Source organism: Nuphar pumila, chromosome 5 (genome assembly GCF_984573655.1).
Source record: "Nuphar pumila chromosome 5, dmNupPumi1.hap1.1, whole genome shotgun sequence".
Lineage (NCBI taxonomy): Eukaryota > Viridiplantae > Streptophyta > Magnoliopsida > Nymphaeales > Nymphaeaceae > Nuphar > Nuphar pumila.
The window spans coordinates 130,159,968-130,185,123 of NC_143253.1; positions in this window are offsets into that span (position 1 = coordinate 130,159,968).

The following is a 25,156-nucleotide window of genomic DNA, read 5'->3' on the forward strand; positions in this document are numbered from 1 at the left end:
AGTCATAGAGCGGTATTCGGCTTCAGCACTAGATTGTGCAACAACACTTTGCTTCTCACTACGCCAAGTTACCAAATTGCCACCAACAAACACACAATATCCTGATGTGGATCTCCAGCTCAATCAACATCTGTATACCCGACAACATTTAAATGATCATTTCTTTTCATCAAGATTTCCTTTCATGTTGACCCTTTTAGATATCTAAGAATTTTGTAAGCTGCCTCGAGATGTGGTTCTTTGGGTTCATGCATAAACTGACTTATCAAATTTACAGAATATGTTATATCCGACCGAGTGACGGTGAGGTAGATAAGACAATCGACAAGTCATTGAAACTTGCCAACATCCTCCACTGGTTTTTCATCATCTTTCCAACATCAGGGGTGTCCATAGGCTTGGCACCAAGCATCCCAACATATTTAAGGAGATCAAGTATATACTTTCTTTGAAAAATAAAAACTCCTTTGCTAGATTGGGCAACCTCTAAGCACAAAAAGTATTTGAGAGTTCCCAAGTCTTTGATCTCGAATTTGTGATGAAGTCTCTTTTTCACTTTCTCAATCAAAACTTCATCATTCTCTGTTATGATTATGTTATCAACATATACAATGATGATATCAATCTTGGATCCCTAAATAGAAACAAACATGGAGTAGTCAGCAGAACTTCTTTTAAAACCCATTTCAAAAAGAGCCATACTCAATTTAGTGAACCAGGCTTGTGGAGAATACTTAAGCCCATAAAGCGCCTTTTTTAGTTTGCAAGCTATCCTTTCATGATTTTGAACATGATAGTGTGGAGGTAATTCCATGTATATATCTTCTTCTAGATCTTCGTAAAGAAAATCATTTTTCACATCAGCTTGAAACATTTTCCAGTTTTTATTTGCGGCCACAGATAATAGAACTCTTATTGAGTTCAGTTTAGCTAAGGAGAAAAAGTTTCATTACAGCCAATTCCTTCTATTTGAGTGTAGCCTTTTGCAACCAATATGTCTTTATACCTTTCGATGAAGCCGTTGTTGTTATACTTGATCTTGTAAACCCATTGACATCCTACAAGTTTTTTTCCTTCAGGTCGAGAGATGATTTTTCAAGTATCATTTTTTTTAGAGCATGAATTTCTTCTACCATTGCTTTTCTCCAATTTGGGTCAAGATTGACTTCTTGAAAGGTGTTTGGTTCATGATGAGAGTAAACACTTAGGGCATATGATACATAGGATGATGAGAGGCCTTTGAGTGAAAAATAATCTTGGATGGGATGAGAGGTAGAATATGCAGGTGAGGTTGCAACAAGATAAGTGTAGAAATCATTCAAGTCGTTCTGGTAATCTAGAAATGCGAGTGGATCTTCTAGTAGTAGCAACTATAGAGACAGAGTTGACTTCATTGGTATTTGGTTCATCAACAATATTTGAATTTTGATCAGTTTGAGTGGTTGGGTTTGGATTAGGTGACCTTTGGAGATTTGTGGCAAAAGATTCATCATTGTTTTGAACATTGGGAAGAACCAGCTGGAAAGAAGAAGATTTGTCACCCATTCCAATCTCCCCCTACAGATGAACCTCATCAAAGAAGGTAACTGGTTAATGAAAAAAAACATTCATGTTCAAAAAAATATACATCTTGCAAGATGTAAAAATTGTTTTGTGTTGGATCAAAGCATCAGTAACCCTTTTTAACTATAGAATAACCCTAAAAAACACATTTTGATGAACAAACACTTTGCAACCGAACACCCACAAGTGTGAAATGGAGATGAGCTTATTATAGACTATTTCCAAGGGTACACGTCCCTCAATAGAGGAGCTAGAAAGCCAATTTGTAATGTAGCATGTTGTCCCAATAGCCTCAGACCAGTATTCTTTGTAAATGTGTTTTTCAAACATAATTGTCGTGGCTACATTAAGTAATTGCCGATTGTTGCACTCAGCGACTCCATTTTGTTATGGAGTCCTAGCACAAGAATTTAGAGGTAGAATTCCATGTTGAGTAAAAAAACCAGCAATGGTGTTATTGACAAACTCACATCCATTGTTGAAACATAAGGCTTTGATTTTCTTATCAAATTGAGTGAGGATAAGCTGATAAAATTCCTTAAAAACTCTAGAAACTTCACTTTTATTTTTAAGAAAATAAATCCAAGTTGCTCGCGAGTGATCATCAATAAACGTAACAAAACAATTGTATCCCAGATGTGATGTTACTGGGGCAGGTCCCCAAACATCTGAATAAATCAACTGAAACATAAACTCAAACCTACTATGAGAATGATGAAAAGGCAATCGAGTTGTATTTGCATACTCGCAAGCATCACACGCAATTGAAACAGATGGCAAATATGGCAATAACATATTTTGCACCCTTTAAGAAGGATGACCTAATCTTGTGTGCCACAACATGCTTAACTCTTTGGAATTATAGGCAATAAGAGCCTTAGCACTATAATCCAAAAAATATAGGCCATCATGTTGGTGCCCTTTACCAATCACTATCTGTGTCCTTTGATCTTAAAAAACCACCTTGTCAGACAAAAAAATGGCTAAGCAATCATGACTCTTGGTAATGCGATTAACTGATAGTAAACTGGCAAGAAAACTTGGAATGTAAAGAACTTTTGAAGGAGCATATTTATCAAAAAACTGAGTTCTACCGATTCCCTTTACAGGAACCTTGCTTCCATCAACAATGCATACGAATTTCTCCTTTGAGTGCTGAATATTGTGCAGCTGAAGTGCTTGACCAATCATGTGGTCGGAAGCCCTGGTGTCAACAATCCATTTTTTAGGTAAAGTTTTAGAAGCAAAAGAGAAAATATTACCTGTCGTATCTTCATGAAATGAGTCGACTGGTTGACTGATAGCAAAATGGGCTTTGTTGAGCTGCTGCAAGGCATTTGAGAGATCGGCAATAGAGACTAAATTTACCGCAGAGGAGTCTCTTTTTTTATTTGCAAAACTAGTGGATCCCAACATATGTCCTTTGTATGACCAACCTTCTTAAAGTAGCTGCAATGCAATTTTGGCCTTCTTGAAATGTCTTTCTGATCAGTGACACTGGCTGCAGTAGGGAGTTGATATTCATGTCCATGATCATCCTTAAAGGCCATTTTTTCAGACGCAATCTTGACTGTTTGTGAGGAGGGATTCATGACCTTGCGTTTGGTCTCCTCATGTTGAATAATCGAGCATACATTATTAAATGTTGGTAATGGTGTTGACATGAGAATCTGACTTATGAGAGATTCAAACTCAGGCCTAAGTCCTGCCAACATTTTAAAAAATTTATCCTCCTCTGTGCATTTTTTTAATGATCTCGGGATCAACAAAGAAGGGACGCTACTAAGCAAGCTCATCCCATAGACCCTGAAGAGCACCAAGATAAGTATAAAATGACTTATCTTGCTGGTTGTAGAGAGCAATTTCTTCCTGAATTTGATAAATTTGAACAAGATTATTTTGTACCTCATAAACATCATGAATAGTTTCCCACATTTCTTGGGTGGTTTCTAAAAAAAGAAAACCTTCAGCCATACTTGGATCCATTGAAATAAGCAGCCAAGACATCACCAAATGATTTGAGGATTCCCATTCATCATATGCGGCATCAGTTTGATATGGATGAGGGATTTTTCTTGTTACATACCCCAACCTCCCTTTGCCACTAAGAAAAAAATTGTCTGCCTTAGACCATCTGAGATAATTTGTTTTATTTAATGGAACTGTGGTAATCTTAAGGGTGGGGTTTTGTTCTTGAACCACCTTTTTTGCATTTGAAGCATTTTGTGGGGTGTTATTGGTGGAAAACCCAAAAATATGAGTCATAACTAATCCAAAGAGGTACCTTACCGAGAAGATGGACTTGCAGAAAATTTGCTTGGAACTTCATCCCTTCCAAGTGCAACAGAGGGTTGCTGGAGATAATCAAGTGGGAATTGGTGGAGCCTATGCCTCCACCTCTGCCTTCATCTATCGGTGGCGGATGCTCAAAATCGGGGTTATGTCCTCTGTATCTGTCATCCGGTTCTCTGGAGAGAAATGACTGTTTGTTTTTAGACTCTTGCTGTATTGGTCAAGGTGAGGTTTCTGGATAGTTTGTTACCCCTGTTTTCTAAGTTCCTTGTACCTTAAAGAGCGACATCTGTAGTGAATCGAAGCTTGAGAATTTGAATGGATTCCTTATGGAATTCTCGGTCTGTGGTTGCTCCGACTGATGTAGTGAAATGCTTCTGAGCCATTTTTATAATAATAATGTGAACATTGTGGCAGTATATGTATGTGGTGCAGCTGTTAAATGGCACCCCGTGTTTGTCAAACTTGTGGGTGACTTTGTCTCTGCAGTAGGGTTGAAGAAGAAGTTAGTGCTTGATGCCCATTTTATACTTCCTAATTTTTCTTAGGCAAAGATGCTTTTACTTGGTACATGTTGTGGCATACACCAATTTTTGAGAAATGAGGGTAGCAACTACAATGAGAATGAGAAATAAGATTGTTGTACTAAGTGATCTATATTAGATAATAATGAATGCTTTTTGGACCATTAAGGCTTTGGAGCAACAATAAGCATATCAAAAGTTTTGTGAAAGCATGATTGGATGTTTTGTAAGTAGTGGCCTGGGACAAACTTATTTTGGTGTTCATCCCCAAAAGAAACAATGGAAGAAATGAATGATATATTTTCATTAATTCAAAATCAGGGTTAGCCTGAGCGCAAGCACAGGTGTATAATAGCCCACTAAAACTAAGTTCGAGAAATAGACAACTAAGGAAAATAACTTTTTATCAAAGAAAAATGTAAATGCAGCGAAAATAATCATTTTTTGTTCTAGTTAGAATTTTTTGGCGGGTTACAGGTAGGATAACCCAGCATGGGATTGAATCTAATTCCCATATTGGACTTGAGTCCAGGTCCAAACTGTGAATCGGTTCCAACACAAGAAATTTGAATCCAAAATATAAAAATAACAATACAATTTATAAACCAATTTAAAACAACCATCAATCGATGTGTAAATAATTGTCAAACAATTTAACAAGTCTTGGTAGACTTTTACCAAAACATAATCCTAGATCTAAAATTGTTGGTTCTTGGCACTATTTGCAGTATTCTGCTATCATTTCAGCTATTCACTCATTACCTGTATGTTTGTGATATAAGGGTCAGACTCATCAAGTCTCAGTAGGAACACAATAACAATGTATATACAAGCATACTTGAACACATGCATTATGTTACAAATCATACAGTTGAGAAATTATAGCAAATTCATGCATTATGTTACAAATCATAAACACATCCATGATTAAGTATTTGTATTATTAGGGGCATAAATCAAATAAACATCAACCTTAGATAATATGAAGGTACATAAACCAATTCAGATATGCTTACAATCACACATGATGCATAATGTATGAAGTAACTTTTATCATTAATATTAGCACTTACTTTTGAATGCATGAACATGTTATTTATAATCAATTTAAGTTTTTTTCTAATTCCCCCCGTGGGTACTATTACAAGTAAACACCGAAGTACAAAGCAATACCAGGAGTATTTGCACCCACACAGAATTTGTATTTTATTAACCTGGCCTGTACATGATCCTCGGGGCGACATCGGGCATCCTCATCCTAGTCGACCACTGCATGGCATTATCAGGCATCATCATCCTAACCACTAATTGAAATTATCAAGCATTCCCACCCTAGACAATTATTCGTATCATCGAGCATTTTCACCTAAATGAAGTCTTTTTGTTATCAGGCATCCTCACCCTAGACAATCAAGGGCATCATCACCCTAGGCAACCACTACTTGGCATCATCAAACATCATCACTCTAGACAGTCAAGGGCATCATCGCCTAAAATCAGTCAAGGACATCATCACCTAAGTCGTTCAAAGGGCAACATTATTTAGTTCTAACATGCACATCACCATGCATCATTATTTAGTTTAAAACATGCACATCACAATGCATATTTATTCAGTTTTGCTATGCACATCGCCATGCATCATTATTCAGTTCTAACATGCACATCACCATGCTTTATTATTCAGTTTAAAACATACAAATCATCATGCATCATTCGATTGGGCAATCTCCCCTATTCGGACACAACAGTGTACTCCTCGCATGCTAATATGTGCAATTAATCATATACATCAAAACAATAATTTAAATAATGCAATCACATGATTTTCACAAAAATAATGCACTAGCTCACAACCTCAATAAACCCACATGTGCTCACTAACATGCCACATATCATATTTGTGCACTTATGGCATCACATTGATTCTTTAAAATAACTTGCTCTTTTATGAGCATTCACATGTGTGTGCATGTTTTTTATGTCTTATAGCACATATAAATACATAAAATCATGTCACATATTATAACATTGTGCTGAATATCATAACATTATGTTGTATATTATCACATCATGATTCATATTATAGCATTGTGATAGAAATTTATAGCATAACATTCAAAAGATTTTTCACAAGTGTTAGTATAATTACCCAACCTCAATAGGCCCACCTACTGTACATTAGTAACTCATGAATCCATTTGGTTCACTTCTGGAACCATGTTATGTTTTATCCGGTTCACTTTTATAACCATAACATGCATTCAAACATAAGTTCCCAATTCGGGACTATAACACAAAATTTCTTAGTCATTAGAAATTCTATCATAAATCATATAAAATAATTTTGCCTCGGAATTTTTTACTGTAGATTTATATACATGTTAATTATATACAGGAAAAACCCCATACCTAAACTAATTTGGGGTTAGAAAATAAAAATTTTGAGAACATCAACTATTTTTTATTCATGGAATAATATTATTCGGTTCAGTCTTTCCAATGAAAAATCAAACATGCATCACATAGAACGAAATAAGTTCAGGGATTTTTATTGTGGGTGGGATGATATATTTGACACAAGTCCCAAAAAATCTAAAATTAAATTTGTTTTTAACAAATAATTAAACATTCTATGGTATAGGCTATATCTATTTTTTCAAAAATTATAGGTTCTGGATTTATGGGTTCACTGTTTTGGAAACCTAGATTTATCTCTAAGGCTGGTCAGAATAAATTTACAAAACATGTAGTTTTCAAGGAACACATTAAGAACTTTATGTTTTTTCATTAAAAAACACTAAGAACATACATCCAAGGATTTTGATTAATAAAAAACATATTATATTCATGCATATACACATCTATTCATACTATAAATACAAATATATCATACATATTATGAATAAAACACAAGATCCAACATTTTTACTGAGAGAATACACTTTTCTCAAAATCAATTTTTGAAAAAAGATTTTGTGTTATGAAAACCTTAAATTCAAATTCATATCAGTACCTAGGTGAATCTAGGTTGTTATGCATGTTGATACGCATTTGAGTTTCATCCCCATGGCATGCTCACATATCTAACCATATACACACATGTAAAGCTATTGTGTACCTACCTCGAAATCAAAAAATCTATCGAAAAGCTCTTTGAATTCGTCTCCACCAACCGAATTTTAATATGTATGCACCACCATGAAGATGCAGCTCCTCCAAAGAGAGGGGTGTGAGGGAGAAAAAAGGAAGAGGGAGAGAAAAAGGTAGGGAAGAGGGAAAGAGAGAATAGAGAAAAAGGTGATAAAGAAAAAGAGAAGAGGGAGGGTTTAAAACATGTGGGAGGAAGGGAAGAAGGCTATTTTATATAGTCCTTCCACATAGGGTCTCCTAATTAAATAAGGAAACCCCAAAGTGAAACTTAGCAACTTAGGATTTCTATCTTATTAAGAAAACAATTAAGAAATCTAGCTAACTAGGTCTCCTAATTAATTAAATTACAATATATATTGCCTAAGTTAATTATGTATCTTATTAATTAAGCAACCTAGCTTAATTAGATAACTTATTAATTAATCTAAATAGGAGAAAAAGAAGGTAGGGACGTCCCACCTTGGCTTGGGCTTTCGACTCCATGGGTTCCATTTCTAAAAATCCTATTGAAATTTTAAACCCAAATCCAAATACATATTGAAATTCAAACCAATTTGATATTCGAATCCAAATTGAAATTCAAACCCAAATTTTAGACATAAATTTCATCTTTATTTCTAAAAAATTATTAAAAATTCCAGTACATGTATTATTTCTAACTCAGTGAATGAATTTGATTGTCTAATTATGGTGTTCCACTGGTTATGTATGTATGTGGGTTGGTTCTTGATAAACATATGCATAAACATGAAGCGTCATTGATGTGGTACATATCTCCAACTTCCACCGAACTTTAATATCACAAACAATAAAAGTGGCACTTCCATAAGATTTTTAATCACATAGATTAAGAGCCAACTCATATGCAATGTTCAGTCCACAGGAAAAAATTCTATCAGCACAAACGAAAAAAAACCATGGACAAATTGAGAAATACAAATAGGTTGCTTTCAACAAACAACACACAACCTGTTTTGATTGAACCAAATTTTAATTACAAGAATTTTGAAACAACAGTCACAGTTCTTGCAAATAGTGAGTTTAAACGTAGAAACACTCACAACAATGACATTAAAAAACAAAGACAACAACTTGCAAGGTTTAAATCACAACAAAAGATACCGCAACAAAGTTCAAGAATTTCAAACGAGAGGAATGAATGGCAGCACGTCGTCCTCGTCAGTCAGTCTCCACCACGTTCCAGCAATGCTCCCTGGCAACATCACCCTTCACAAAGGAGTTCACGTGCTTGGCCACCAAACTTCTTGCTCAAGAAGAATAGTCTAAATGGGGTTTACGGCCAAACAAATTCACAAGTACAAATCCACCAATGCTTCACAACAACCCATGATGTGCAAGCCCTCCTTCTTCAAGCTTCAAGCTAACATTTTTTTTTCACTCCACTCCATCTCTTTTCACTTTTTTTTTAGAATTTTTCTTTTTAAGAGATAGCAAAAGCCCCTTTCAGGTTTTTATATATGGCCTTATAGAACTCAATACAAGTTGAGTTAATATTGAGGTTTGATTCCAGTGCCACCTCCAACGTGGCCAATGGTAGAGCTCTATTTGAAATAGCCTTTGAACTTGGGTTAACTCACCTTGCTAACAGTCAAAAGTAGCATAAATGGACCTACACAATTTTTCAAAAGAGCTCTCAACACCTTTTCACGATTTTCTCAGAGCCTCATAACTCACCTTTCATGCACTTTATGGCTAGTTTAAATAGCTAGAGTGTGGGTCCACATTGGCTCCACCCTAAGGGTGCCAATGTGGATCCAATCATAAGTAGTATTGGATCTTTTGCAAGCTCCAATACTAGCAAATTGGATCTCTCTCAACAGATGGCTCCAGATCTAAAACCAAAATTGAAATAAAAAATATTACTCGAATACCCCATACACCCTCTAGTGCCCAAAATAAATCCTAACGAACACGAGAACTATTCGGATTTGTAGAATCTGCACCTAAAAAAATAAAAAAATACAAGAATGATTTCAACATTCACAAAAATAAAATCACCATCTAAAATATATTTTGAGATGAATTAAGCAAATATGTCAGAATATTAAATGCATAAAATGACCAAAATACCCCTCAACCCCAAATGAACCAAAAATATGCAATTTTGACATGAGGTCGCAGGTGTTATGGGATTATTTGGAAGCACAACGTGGCACCTGGTGATTCCAACCAGGTCAGCCTTCCGAGTCAAGGAAGCAACACAAACACCTCGCAAGAGGGTGCACAATCGCAACAAAGCGCGCACAATCTCAAAGAGAGCAACAGAGAGAGATAGAGAGAAAGTAACTCATATTTATAAGTTGCAAGATTACGCCAAGAGAGTAAAAAGGGGGGGGGGGGGAGGCATAACAATTGGTGTTCACGGGGGATCTTAGGCCAAAGGCCATTTATGTACACTACAAAGAATCAAAGAGGTATTTACATCAAGAAACAAAGGTATCAACATGGTAGACTGGAACATGCTCCCCCACCTAAACTGTCACCGTCCCCAGCGCGATCTGCTCCTAGTATTATTCAATAGCTTGCTGAAACTAGCGAATATTTCTTGGAGTCTCCCAACTAGCATCACTCTCTGATAGTTTGTTCTATTTCACAAGATAATTTGTCACTTCTCGTAGATAGTTGTTGACGTGATTCATGATGAATTCAATTTCTCTGGAGGTCAATGTTGATGTTGATATTGGAGCTCGCTGAGGAATGGGAGCCCACTGAGGTAGACTACGGTTGTAATCCTCTCCATCTTCATTGAAGGGCTATAGATTACACACGTAAAAGACAGGGTGGACCTGAAAAACTGGTATGAAGGTCTAGCTTATATGCTAACTTGCCAATACTCTGGATAACAGAAAAGGGTCAATCATATTTTTGAATGAGTCCTCGATGGTGTCCCCGAAAGATAGTCATTCTCTCGAGGTATAATTTCACCAACACTTTATCATTGACTCGAAACTTGGCGGGCCGACAGTCTTGATCTGCCCATTTCTTCATTCATTTAGCAGCTTTGTGTAGAAATGCCTTTGCTAATTTCATCTGATCATGTCAGTTCTTGACAAAGTTATAAGCAAAGGGCGCATTTTCCCGACCTTGGGCAGCGATGGAGTGTGGTGTCTAGGGTTGTTGTCCTGTGACAATCTCGAATGGACTATGTCCCAACGATTCGCTCTTTTGAAGATTATAGTAGAACTTAGCGATATCCAATAGATCCATCCAATTTTTCTGATTTGCACTTACAAAGTACCTCAAATATTCTTCCAGCATCCCATTAATATGTTCAGTTTGGTCTTCCGTCTGCAAGTGAAAACTGGTAGAAAAGTGCAATTCTAATCCCAGCAACTGAAAGACTTATCTCCAAAATTTACTTGTAAACCGAGCATCCTTATCACTGATAATACTCTCCAGAATGCCCCAATACTTCACAACGTGCTTCACAAAGAGTCGAGTCGTATCTTCATCTGAAGAATTGTTAGGGCAAGGGGCAAAGGTCGTATATTTTGAGAATTTGTCAACTACAATGAAAATGATATTGCACCCCTCAATTTTTGGCAAACTGACGATAAAATTGATAGAAATGCTCTCTCAAGGTCAACTTGGGATGGAGAGAGGCTCCAATAGTCCTGCAGTCTTCTGATTCATGGCCTTATCCTATTGACAGATCAAACAAGTGTGTACGTAATAATCTACGTCATCACACATTTGAGGCCAGTAATAAACTTGTTCCATCAACGTAAAGGTCCTTTCTTGCCCGGGATGTCCTGCCTAGGGAGAGTTGTGGCACTCTTTCAATATCTCTCGATGTAAGGATCTCCATCGGGGCACATATACTTGATTCTCAGTTGTTATCAGCAATCCATCTTGTTCCCAAAATCATCTCGTCTTTCCTTCTTTTATCAGAGAGAAAAGAAGTTGTGCCATGGGATCTTCTCGCAAGCCCTCTCGGATTCTGTCAAGGAGATCACTTCGAGGTCCAGTATCCCCACTTTTATCTTCAATCAAGGCCGTCAGTCAGGCCTTCCTGCTCAATGCAGATGCCACTACATTGGTCCTTTTGGGTTTGTACTCAAGAATCATAACAAATTCAGCTAAGAACTGTTGCCACCAAGCTTGTTTGAGATTAAGCTTTCTCTGTGTTTGAAAATAGCTTGTGGCAACATTGTTAGTTGGTGTGGCTTATGCAATCAGAATTTTAAAACATATTTTTATCGAAGTATTTTTGAGAAAATCGCCAACCAAATAATAATACTGATCTTCCACGTGAGTGGTGAGTTCGGATCGATCCACAGTGAATAGAGTACACTCAATTAAAACTAAATTTGCACTTTATTGATATTGAACTCGTTCAATTACAAGGACTAATACAATGAAAATTAAATTGAACAAGTCTGAAAAGAAAACTATAAAGTGACTCAAGCTCGCAAATGCAAGGGCATTTTCATCATTTCACTGATGCAACAAACTACCAATTAGACGAATTGCTCTTAAACTGCAGCTTAATGTCACCGTGCAACCGGGTGTCCGATGAGTGGTGGGGTAGATGGGGAGCAAAATCAAACTAGGGAATGCGTCCATCTGCCTTCGTTGATGTTGTAGGGATGCTCTCTTTGCTGCACTTTGTTGCAGTACACAGGGTGGAAATGCTCCAAAGGATGGCGTGAAGAACGACCCTAGCTCGAGTGGAGTAGAGAAGCAAGGAGGTAGAGTCGGTTAACCATGGAGGGGCAGACGACACCCCAGGCAAGGTTGGCGCATTCCACAATTGTTGTACTTGCAAAAATGAAACAAAGAAGCATTAGCCTCAGCAAGTAGGAGAAGAAAAGAAAGACATGGAAGAAGAGGAGAAAAATGGAGGAGATAGAGGTGGCGGCTAGGAAAAATGCTAGGCAAACCCAAGCAAAACCCAAAGAAAGAAGGTGGGGCGTGGTGGTGACTGAGAGAGAAGATGGTGGAGCATGAATCAGGCTAGAGGGGTGCACAACCCTAGGCAAAAATGAATTGCCTAGGGTTTTGCAATCTTTTTATAGCACAAATCCCGATTTTGGGTATTTCCAAAAGAATGATTAAAATCAAAAGATTAGCTAGGCGCTTTTTTCTAGAAAGGTTTTTAGCAAATAAAGCTCAGAAAGGGGTTCGGGTTTGAATTGGATTGGATCCCAAAGTTTTTGCATTGATCCAAAGCCCAGATTGGCCGTTTGGATCCGATTTTGACCCGGTTTGCCCCGAGGTTTGAACCAATGCACTAAAAATGCAATAACTTTCTCGTTTTAACTTTGATTTGAGTGAAATTTGAATCGTAGATCAATCATACCTAAATTCATCTAAGTGTGAGTTCTAAACCTAAATATGATATTGAATGCATGACTAATTGGTTATCTTGATGTTTATTTCATGCTTCATCATTAATGTAAACAACAAACGTTGACCCCAGTAGGTAATGCCTCCATGCACGTAAGCAATATATGATGGCGGTCATTTCTCTTTCATGTACTGTGTAGCACCATTCAGCGTTATTCAGCTTTCGACTCTCAAAGGCGATAGGATGGCCCTCTTGCATCAATACACCTCCAATAGCAAAATCTGACGCATCCGTATATACTACAAACAAATTTTCTTGGTTCGTCAACTGTAAGACCGGTTTTTTGGCCATGGCATCTTTAAGAGTTTCGAATACTTTTTAACATTCTTCTTGTCAATCCCAACTTCTATTTTTCCTCAGCAACTCTGTCAGAGGTGTCGTAATGGCTGAATATCCCTCAATGAACTGATGATAGTAGTTTGCTAGGCTAAAAAAGTATCGTAGCTCAGGGACCTTGGTGGGATTCCCCAATCCTAAATAGCTATTACCTTCTGACTATCATCCTTGGACACCCCTTTCCAACCACATGGCTCAAGAAACTTATCTCCTCACTACTAGAAAAATATGAATTAGAGACAAACTCTATCCATCGCTAATCCATCACAAATTCGTCGCTAATCATGTTTAGTGATGAACAGAGTCTGTCGCATATCCTTGGTCGCTAATTAGCGATGAAACTCATATGTCGCTAAATAGCAATGGATTAGCGACTGATATTATCCATCGCTTAATAAGCAACATATTTAGTTTTGTGACGGATACATATTTGTCGCTATTTAGTGATGAATTAGCAACGGATATTATCTGTCGCTAATCCTTCAAAAAAAAATTTTTTAAAAAAAGAAATATAAATCGATAAAATATGCGAACTATGTGAACAAAAACATTAAAAAAATAAGAAAAAATAATAGACATTCAAAAACTCACCAGACTTGATAAGCACCTAGTTTTGCATGCTTAGATGCAGTTATTACTTTCAAATGTGAGTAAGCTGAAGCAATATTTATAGCAGTGGTAACTGTAGAAGGCTGCAATAGATGCTCATAGTTTGGATCAGATATAAGTGGAGGGCCAAAATGTCTTCCAGATTATATTTTTAGTTTCTGGTCCAGATCAACAAGCAGAGTTGCAGCACCCACTTCTTGAAAATTATGTGTGTGGATGACTTGGGAGCTCAAAAGACTATCACTAACTCAAAAAAGAGGAAAAAATTATATTCCATATGCAACTAGCAACAGATGACGCACATGAAAGCTATAAAAACAAACCTGATATATTCTACAAAATAATCAAGTGAATTCTATAATATTAAGATACTTGTTACTTGCACCAAATGTAGTCATCCAGTGCTGGTGACATCCTTTCCCAAGCCATCACCAATTAAGTACATTAGCAATATAACTACAACCATCTTTATCAACCTTTTCAAAGTTGGATAAATCTGTGGCAGATGAACAGACAAATTCTTCGATTTTAGGAGATTCCATGTTCACAACCGCACTAGGGCTTAATTGAGAACTAAAAGATCTACTCAATAAAGATGATAACGTTGTTGTGGACCGCTTTGAAAAATCAGAAGTTACAGCAAAGACTGCGGGCTGGAATCACAGCTTTGGCATATGCCTAGCTACCAGGGCATGAACATAATTTAAGGACTTTTCAATCTCTCACCAAAAGTCAATTATAGGCTGAAGTTGACCTTTTGAATCAAACTAATGCTAATAGAAACTTCAATTTTGTAACACAATTTCTCAAGACAAGATTGTAACACTACAGAACTGAAAAGATGGTATTTTTCTTTCGGTGGCACATTGAGCCTTTCTCTGCCAGAATAACTCAACACCCAATTTTATATACAGAAAATCAACTTATGATATACAGAAAGTGGGAAAAAAACAACCACTTCAGCCATGTAGACACATACAAACAGACCACCACTTGAGCAATACATGTTGCATGTCCACCAGTGACACATTTGACATTGATGCCTCACCAGTTTCAACAATACGCTGCTCAAGAATCCTCATTTGCTTCTGTTTCTCCTGGATTTCACCTTCCAACTTTTGTATATGTGATTTTTAATAAGCCAAGTAGATGTTGTCAACATTATGAAAAAACAGTAGACTAGGGACAAAAGACTGCACTAGTTTTCATGAGAAATGACCTCTAACAACTAGCCAGCCAGCCCAGACAAGGTAAAGCAAGTGGCATATATAATTGATACAACATAAAATCAGCATATTGTCTTAAAAAAAAATGAGCTGAAAAAGGGCAGGAATTCTGTAATACTGAGATTTGCATAGGGAAGAAATAGGAGATAAGAAGAAACAAACAAGATGTTGATAATGATGACAATGATGATACAATAATATTGTTTCTTGTAAGTTTTTTTTTAGACATGACCAGTGGAAGAAATGCACTAAAAGGAACTGAAATATAACAAGAATTGGAAGTGGGCAAGATTATGCATTGTGTCAAGTGGCAGAGAGAGAGAGAGTATCCAAAGTTCCTTAACCTAAATATGACTCCATAAACAGTGCAGAAACAAAATAAATCCAACCACCTTGATTCAAACTTTAACAATACATGTGTGTGTTTGTGTGTGTGTTTGTGTGTGTGTGTGGGGGGGGGGGTCAAGATGCTATATTTTCCAAAAAATCCATGGTTTAGATCCAACAAGAGTGATTGAAAGAATCTCTTAGAGTCTCTAATCAATTGGTTCTGTGAGGATAGACATATGTTGTGTATGTAACACCAACTATTTCAACTGAAGGCAGTGACATTCATGATAAAGTTTACACTGTAGTAGTTTTCCATGTATAATGCTTGTCCATAGATAATTTGGCATTGTTATGAAAATGAATCATGAATAGTTTTGTTCTTATAGGAGACACAGGGAGAAATGTTACAAATCTTAACCTAACAATTACACATACAACTCTTGAAATACATTAGCTGAACACCAAGCATAAGTAATTCAATACAAAACCACGAAAAGACAATAGTATTAGGCAGTAACAATAGAAATTGTCAACTCCAAACCTAATATCAAGGAGCCTATTTGATTACCTTTAATTTCATTTGATCCAAGAAGGCTGAATGACTAATCCTAGTTAAGCTTTTCTTCATCAAGGGAGTGTCTAGATCTCCTCCTCCTTAATAGGAAGAATGCAAGAATCCCTCCAATAACTAAAAGAGTTATCACTATTCCAGCTATACCCCCACCACTTATACTTGAATTCTTTCCACCTCTTCCACTTGGGCTGCTATTACCACCAGAATTATGACCCCTTAAGGTGGTGGTGTAAATGGTGGTGGAGGTGGTGCAGGGCCTGTGTTCCATGAATTACCATCTGTCTTGAAAAAAAATCATGAGCTAAAGCTTCAATATATCACAACAATTGTTGTTAGAAACAACCTATAACACGGTAGCAATTTAGAAGCACTTCAAATTTCTTCAAGCCAGATAAATAGGAAATTTCTTTTATGACTCATAAATTACTCACTGGATGTTTCTGATATTTCTCAATCGTGCCGATAAAATGATTATATGCAATATTTCTGCAACCAAAATAAATTGATGATGTACTACATACCCTCATGCTTTAAGGAGATGAAAATTTTCCTCACAGTACATATTCCACTTACATGTCTTGTAGTGGAAGATAGGAAAGGACATCAATAGAGCCTGTGAACTGGTTGTTTTGCAGATACCTGTGACAAGAAAAATAGCAATGATACTGCATAAATTAGACCAACATAGAAATGGAAAAATCAATAGGCTTCTGGTGTTCACTCACAATGTAGTGAGACTGGAAAGGTTGTTATAAGTAGAGGGAAGATTTCCAGGCAAACTATTATAAGATAAATCCCTGAAAAATCAAAGTGTGACTGCCCAACGACAAAAAAAAAACAAAGTTCAATGAAGAAAATAATAATGACAACAATAGAATGACCATTCATGGTCTCTAAAAGAGAAGAAAGGGCCTCTCAATATTATCCAATAAAACTCATTTTGGGTAACAGGGTAAGAAATGAACAACTTCAATAATTCCAATAACTTCCTCCCTGCAGGTCATTTCAGATAGCTTCAGCTTTTCAATCTCACTGTCCATGCCATCAACTTATGATGGTTTTCAATGATGGTACAAAAGTCGAGAGATAGTTCTTGCACCAATATGTAGAAAGACTCCATTTCTGCTAAAAGAATTCGAGAGACAGCTCAAGGAATTGCTTTCAACCAACAAGATACAAGTGATTTACATGTTCATTGAGTAAATGCTAAAAAAAAACTTACAAGTGTAACCCAGAAGAAAACTAAATTTACCTCACAAAGTATTCAGACATTGCACCCCCACCAAGACGACCAATGAAATTGCTGAAACTAAAGATGGAAGAGGAGGGGCGTCGGCGATGGCTGGCGTTCAGACGAAAGAGAAGAAGGTGAGGAGAGGGGTCGACTGGGGGTGTTAGCGATGACACTGCTCTGGCGAGGCCACAGACGGGGGAAAAAATAGAGAAGAGGGAGGAGAAGACGGGAAAGAGGCGGAGGTGGTGGTGGTTACGGTGATAGCACCGGGCTCCGACCGACTGCGAATGGGGAAGGGATGATCTTCCATGGATGATGATCGACGACGACGGTGTAGGCCACCCTCTTCCCCGTCGGAAAGCCTATTTGGGGGTAATCAGAGAGAGGGGGGGAGAATTTCGTGCCCTAGGTGGGCCAATTTAAATCGAAAAGTAACGATGGAAAAATTCTGTCGTAAAATCTGTCGTTAATTAGCGATGGATTCACGACGGAAAATTTTTATCGCTCATTCGTCGTGAAGTTGCGACAGTTTGAGACAATTTTTTCATCGTGAATCCGTCGCTAATTAGCGATAGAATTTTTTTCGTCGCTAATTCTAATTTTAGAGATGACTAGTTTTCTCTAGCTAATTTGTCGCAAATTTGCGACGGAAAAAATCCATTACTAATTAACGTTTTTCTTATAGTGCCTCTTAACCGAACATGCACTTCTCTTTTTTTATGTACAGCTCGTTGTCTTTTAGAATCTAAAACACTGTGCGCAGATGTTGCACGTGTTCCTCTATATTTTGACTATAAACAACTATATCATCCAAATACACGACCCAAAAATGGTCAAGATGAGGGTAGAATATCTGGTTCATTAATATAGAGAAAGTTGCATGTGCATTCGTTAAACTAAATGGCCTCATCAAAAACTCGCAAGCACCATACCGTGTAACACATGTAGTCTTGGCCTCATCTCCTTCCATAATTATGACCTGCCAATATCCCAAACGCAGATCCAATTTTGAGAAAACTCGAGCTTCCACTAGCTGGTCGAACAGATCGATAATTAAGGGCAAGAGATATTTGTTCTTGACAATCAGTTTATTGAGTGCCCTATAATCTATGCATAGCATCTTGGACCTATCATGTTTGGTCTGAAACAGTACGAGAGTGCTAAAAGGATCCTTTGATGGTCGGATAATACCAGCAGGCAACATATCATCCAGTTGTCTTCTAAGTTCTATCAGTTTGGCCGGAGCCATTCTGTATGGTACCATTGCAAAAGGTCTTGCACTTGGCACCAACTCTATCTGATGATCCACTTTCCTTAGTGGTGGCAAGTTTCTTGGCAACTCCTAGGGCATTATTTCTTGAAACTCTTCTAATATTGTAACAATAGCTGACAGAATATCTTCAAAAGGCGTCCCTTTTGTTTCTTCTTACACCACCACTAGAAATGTTTGATCGCCTCGTTGGAGGCCCCTTTTTATCTGCAAAGTAGAAACCATGTAGACGTTTGACATTACCGACATCGAAGACTCTTCTCTCATAAAGTTGACGACGTCCAAGTGGGGCATAGGCCTAACCTTACTCGCCCATAAAAACTGCATCCCCAAGATTACTTTGAAATTATCTAACGGTGCAATAGAGAAATATGTTCTGTCAGCCCATTGTCGAGCTCCAACTTTTACGTTCCTGGATACTCCCAAGATGGGTTGCGCAGCTGAGTTCACGACCTTCATACAATTGGCTTTTTTGTCCCATTGCAAGCCCAATCTCTGGGCTTCCTCTTGGGTCATGAAGTTATGTGTGGCTCTTGTATCAACCACCGCATTAGTAACCCTCCCATTGATAGTTACCACCAAGTACATTAACTCCATGAGGTGGACCCCTCTAGTGCGTTCACCCTCTGTAAGGCCCCCATTTTGATGTCCTCTTCTATGGGTGCCTCTTCTATCTTGATAGCATTGGCCGCCCTTCATCTCGCATTCCCTTAATTTTGGTTGGGGCAATCTTGCGCAAAGTGATTTTCACTGCATTGCCAACACCGAAAGCTTGAAGGTACCTGTCTATTTCCCAAAAAGTCTACCATATTGTGCTTGGGGTTGATTTCTCTGGTCTCGAGGTAGTGGTCGATATTGGTTTCTCCCTTGGCTTCCTGCAACATTACCTCGATCATCTCTGCATAATGGCCTTGCTTGAGGTCCCCCACGATTAAGGAACTCAACTACTTGTTCAGCTATCGTCATTGCACTTACAAGGTACGTCAGTTTCATCCAAGTCAACTCCTGTTGAGCCCAAAACCTTAGGCCTCTTTTCAAGAAGTAAATGTGATTCATTTTTGACATGTCATATATATCGAGCATCACTGATGAAAATGTCACCACATATTTTTGAATGCTTCCTATATGCCTTATGGCCATCAACTTGTCACGAGCAAGTTTCTCAGTACTGTGTGGAAGGAAATATCCCCTCATTTTCTTTTTGAAGTTGTCCCACAATTCAATCATAACTTCTTTGCGTTTTATGCTTCGGTATTGCGTCCTCCACCATACAGCGACACCCTCAATCAAGTACCTAGTCGTTGTACGTATTCGATCAGATTGATGTCAATCTCCACTTGATTAAAGAATTGTTTTATATCCCATAACCAATTTTTCACAATCCTAACATCTCTTTCACCTTTAAATTTTGCCGACTCGACTGGTTTCAACTTGGGGCGATCATGATGAAACATCATTGTGTTTCCCCCTTGTGGATTGTTTCCAAGATTTTCGGCATTGGCCACACCACTAATCCCGTTTTCCAACAGCCTTTTTAGGACTCCATATTGTTCTCGGAGTTCCCGCATTTCAGCCTTCTGCATATCGAACCGATTTGATAATTCTTGGATTGTAGTCCTTAGTTCTTCGGTCTCAGCCCTCACATCACCATCTAACTTTGCGAAGTCATCTTGTGCCCTTTCAACAGTATTAGCACAGACACAAACATCACCTATCAATTCCATCATTCTTTTCTCGACTTTGGTCACTCATTTTTCTATAGGGCCAACTGTTTCTTCCAAGTGAGACATTTTTGTCGACTCTACGACAGATTTCTCCTTTTCTGCCTCCTTACCTTTATAGATTGTTTTAAGGAGTTCTCCCAACTCTGAGTCCATTATCAGACTCAACTCACGAGAGTTTCAGCAAATACTCATCTTTTCTTCTCTTAGTTCTTGAGTAGGCTCTGGTATCGGTTGTCGCATGCTTATTTGAAAGCACTGCGTGGCACCTGGTGATTTCGACTAGTTCAGCCTTATGAGTCAAGGAAGCAACACAGACACCCCACACGAAGGTGCACAATCGCAACAGAGTGCGCACAATCTCAAAGAGAGTAATAGAGAGAACAATAGAAAGAGATAGAAAGAAAGTAACTCATATTCATAAGTTGCAAGATTACACCAAAAGAGTAAGAAGGGGGGGATCTTAGACCAAAGGTCATTTATGTACACTATGAAGGATCAAAGAGGTATTTACATCAAAAAACAAAGGTATCAACATGACGGACTAGAACAACAGGTTTTTCAATCTGGATCAGGTCTTCTGCTTCTTGCTAATATCCGAATGCTCTGCATCAATCATGCAATAGGCAGAAGACAAGGATTCATTCAATTAGCATTCGACTGGCTGGTTTTGTGTTTGGTAAGCTTTGAGAGTATGCTTTAGATATAGGATTTATGTTCTCTAGGAAATGTGCTCGTCTTATTCTATTCTTATATATATTTGTTTATGCTGTATAATGCTCCTGGATGTGTTTGGTGCAAGGCCGAAAGCTTATGTTATACATTTTCTATTCTTGTGGTTAATGTATTATTATGTTCCTTGCAGCATTTTACCATGTATTTTGCTCTCTCTCTCATACACACAAGATCATACTTATTTTTGGAAAATGAGATAGGTATATTCATAAATCACAAACTGCATACATCTCCAGCTAAGAAAATGCCACGATGTTTTTGCAATGTTTTCTGAAAATGATACAAATGTATTATATTGCATTATATTGAAGGTATCAGCTTTTTTCCAATGCATTATATGAAAATATCTTCAATGAAATGTAACTTCTAAATTTTTTTTTTAAATACATTATATATAAAGCATCTTCATTTCCTTGATTTTTTTTCTTTTTTCAATACTTTTCACCATTGTTATATGGTTTAAGAAATGTCGACAATGTCCTCTTAATCTTTCAGAATTACTGAGCTTTTTTTGCTCTTCCAAGAAAATGCTTATTTTAAAATTCTTTCATGAACTGCTGTGTCAACATATTGCGACCATTGATGGATGATGATTGAGATTTAAAATTGTGGTGATTCAGAATGTCACTTCTGATGATATTTTTTCTATGTCGATTTCATGTTAGTTTATTATATAGATTGGTATTTAAATATGCTTTTTTGAGATGTGTTCCATTTTTTATCACATGAATGCCAGTACATTGCCGGATATGACATGGATATGTTTGACACGATGTGTTCTCAAAAGGGTGTGGATATTATATATATATATATATATATATATATATATATATATATATATATATATATATATATATATATATATATATATATATATATATATATAGAGAGAGAGAGAGAGAGAGAGTATTTTTTGTGTGTATGGGCTCGTGTTCTCTACAAAATTCGCATGCTTGCCTGTTAGACCAGTTCATCAGTGGCAAGTATCCTTTGCTTCCTGAAACCTCTGCATTTGGCTATGATTATGCATCTCATCTTTTTGGGAGGTCTTTAGATTGATCAGAATATGTAGTAGCTATAAAGCCCTGAAACCGTTTTGTTCACGCATGCATTTGTGGTTGCATCATATGGGGAGTTGTTAAAATACTGATTTATTTAAGTAAAATCTGTCCAGGTACCATCGTTGCTTGAGAGAGGACAGGCATTTCTGCCTGCAAAAATCTTTTGTTCAAAAATTTCCCTTCATTTTTAGGTTTGTAACATCGACAATTGATTCTTATGATTGTCGATGATGGGTCGTCATCATGTTGTTGGGCTGCTGCAGAGAGTGCAGAAGCTTTGCTTAAGCTGCATGAAACTGCATCCAAAGCTTTTGTCACCAAACACGGGCATACAAGACGTGAGAACAAACGACACAGACACAGGGTTGGAGACATTCTTGGGAGAATTATAGAGAAGCACCACAAAATCGTTATGAAAAACATCTGTGCTACCACGGCTGATGATTTATCGTCTAGACTTTTCATTCTCTAGCTGCTCAAATAAAAAATCGATTACTTCTGACCAGCATATTCTCAAGTTTATTGTCTTAAATGGTTGCTCGGGTTCTATAATCGTGAGCTCTCTCTCTCTCTCTCTCTCTCTCTCTCTCTCTCTCTCTCTCTCTCTCTCTCAGTGATAACTGTTTTCTATCTGTGTTGCAGAGTCTCGTTGGCTGCGTAATGGATTCTGATATTTTTTGAGTTGGTCAAGAGGTACATGGGTATGCCGATCAAGATGCATCCTCAGTATCAGAATTGGGTTAAGGAAGTTTGTCACGCGGATGCCCTTACAGAGGCTAGGAACATCTTCCAAGAGCTTAGCTGTTAAAGTTTGTTGCATCTTGTGTGCAGATTGGATTTCGCATGGAATCTTATGCAGTGAGTTTCTTTTCTCTTCTCCTTGTGGCCGCTACAAACACCAGCACTAAGTGCGGGGCTTGAGGCAGTCAGATCCAGGTGTTCTAGGTTTGGGAGTATTTAATCTCCTATGAAGGCCACGAGGATGGGGAGGGTGTTGTGTGTTCTCTCGAAACATGCACTGTAGCTACAGTGCCTGTTCCGGAGAAGAATATCTTGATCTTGAGACCCACTATAATTTATAAGTCAATGTTGCCTACGATAACTTTATAATAAAATAACATATAAAAAGATAGATATGCTTTTGACAAAAATGTCTTCTTATAAGATAGATATGCGCTGAATGAAAATATCTTTCCGTTCTCTATAAATAGATTTGCACGTTTCACTTTTGTTTTTAGCCTGTGTTACAATACATGGATGCCTTCTCATATTGCCTGATGAGTTGTGGAGCCTAATTCATAGTTTTTTTTCTTATAGAAGAGGGGTTCGAGGGTTTCCTCAGTGCAGGTCCCGTTGGTTTGGTTTAGGGTTGTCGCCCTTGCTTTGTATGAATTCTGTCTTTTCTTTCTCTCTTGTAACTGAAGAAAGAGCAATATCATTTCTCTCAGGGCAGCCGTGGTTTTTTTTTATTCTCTCTAGTTTGAGGAGAGTTTTTTTCACGTAAATCTGTGTGTTTCTCTTCTTTGTGGTTTGATTATTCTTATTTTTTCGTTTTCTTGCTTGAACATTTTCTAACACTGCTTTGTATAGAAATCAGATTAAAGAGTAGTGATTTACGGTAGAAATTAAATCATACAATAGCGATTTACAGTAGAAATCAAATAAGAGAGTAACGATTTACAGTATAAATCAAATCAGAGAGTAGCGATTTACAAAAAAAAATGGATAAGAGAGTAACGATTTATAGTAAAAATCTATGAATCAAGCTCACGCAACTTATCAGGCAGGAACGAGAAGGCAGTCATGTGTTGTAACACAAGCTAAAAACAAAAGCGAAACGTGCAAATCTATTTACAAAGAACGGGAAGACATTTTCGTCCAACGCATATTTATCTTACGAAAGGACATTTCTGTCAAAAGTATATCTACCTTTTTTATATGTTATTTTATTATAAAGTCATCGTGTGCAACATTGGCATATGAATTATCATGGGTCCCAAGATATTCCTTCGTACACACCATGAATGTTCCGAAGAGAACTTGCAACACCCTCTAGAAAGCGGTTATCGGTCATAATGTATGTGACATTATATTTCATCACTACCGCACATGTGACATATCTCACGTTCTCAAGTGAGATGAATAGTGGGGATCGCATATAACCGATGATTGGTTGTATACGTTATGACCACAACTAGGGTTGGTAAATGAGCTGAATGAGACGATCTTGAAGCCCATTCATGTGGCGAACTAATAATCAAAGTGAGTTAAATGTGCTGAGGAAAATTACATTTTTTTATGAGAAATGGGAAAACCTCTCAGATTTCAGAGATCTAGTCATGCTGGCTCTACTGTAAACAAGTGACGCACTCTGAAAATACATTGTTTTAGAGCTGGAAGCATGATTGTGAAAAAATACAGTAAAAATATAGCTGAATTTTCTGCCACTGCAGCTGTCAATATGAAATTCCAGGTGTTTAAATCTTGAAGCCGGTGTCCTGTCAGAAATGTCATCTACGGCACTTGTTATGTAGAGGTACGATGACCATAAAAGCACCTACAGCTTAAGCGTGCATTATAAGGTCGACACTTGCCAAAACAAAGAGGCACAAATATTTTGGGGATGAATCTTTGTGCCTCAATACCTGGCAGCGTACAAAATTGTAGAGATTTATTTCTTTATTTTATTATTCGTTTATTCAAGCAGTAGCCACTAGGGATGCACTTGAGCCGAGCCTGGGCTGTTCGAACTCAGCTCTGTGCAAAATATTTTTGTCCAAGCTATCAAGCTTAAATGACTGTGTCCTGACTCGGCTCGGTTCTGAGCTCGAGCCGGCTTCAAGGCATATATTCCAAAAAAAATATTTTTTTTAAAAAAAATTGTTGATGGTGTGTTTCAAACCCTAACCTCTCTCAAGTTTTTCAAGTGATTCATCATTAAGCTAAAGCATATATTTTAACCATTGGCACTAAAAATAATATATACATACTAAAAGTACTCTATATTAACAGCAGAAAAAGTGGGAAAAAATAGAATCCGAACTACGAGCCTTTTAATAAAAGGTCAACAGCTTACCCATTACACTAACAATAACTCGTTGTATAGAATTGCAAATATATTATATATATACTTGTATCTGAGCTTTATCGAGCTCGA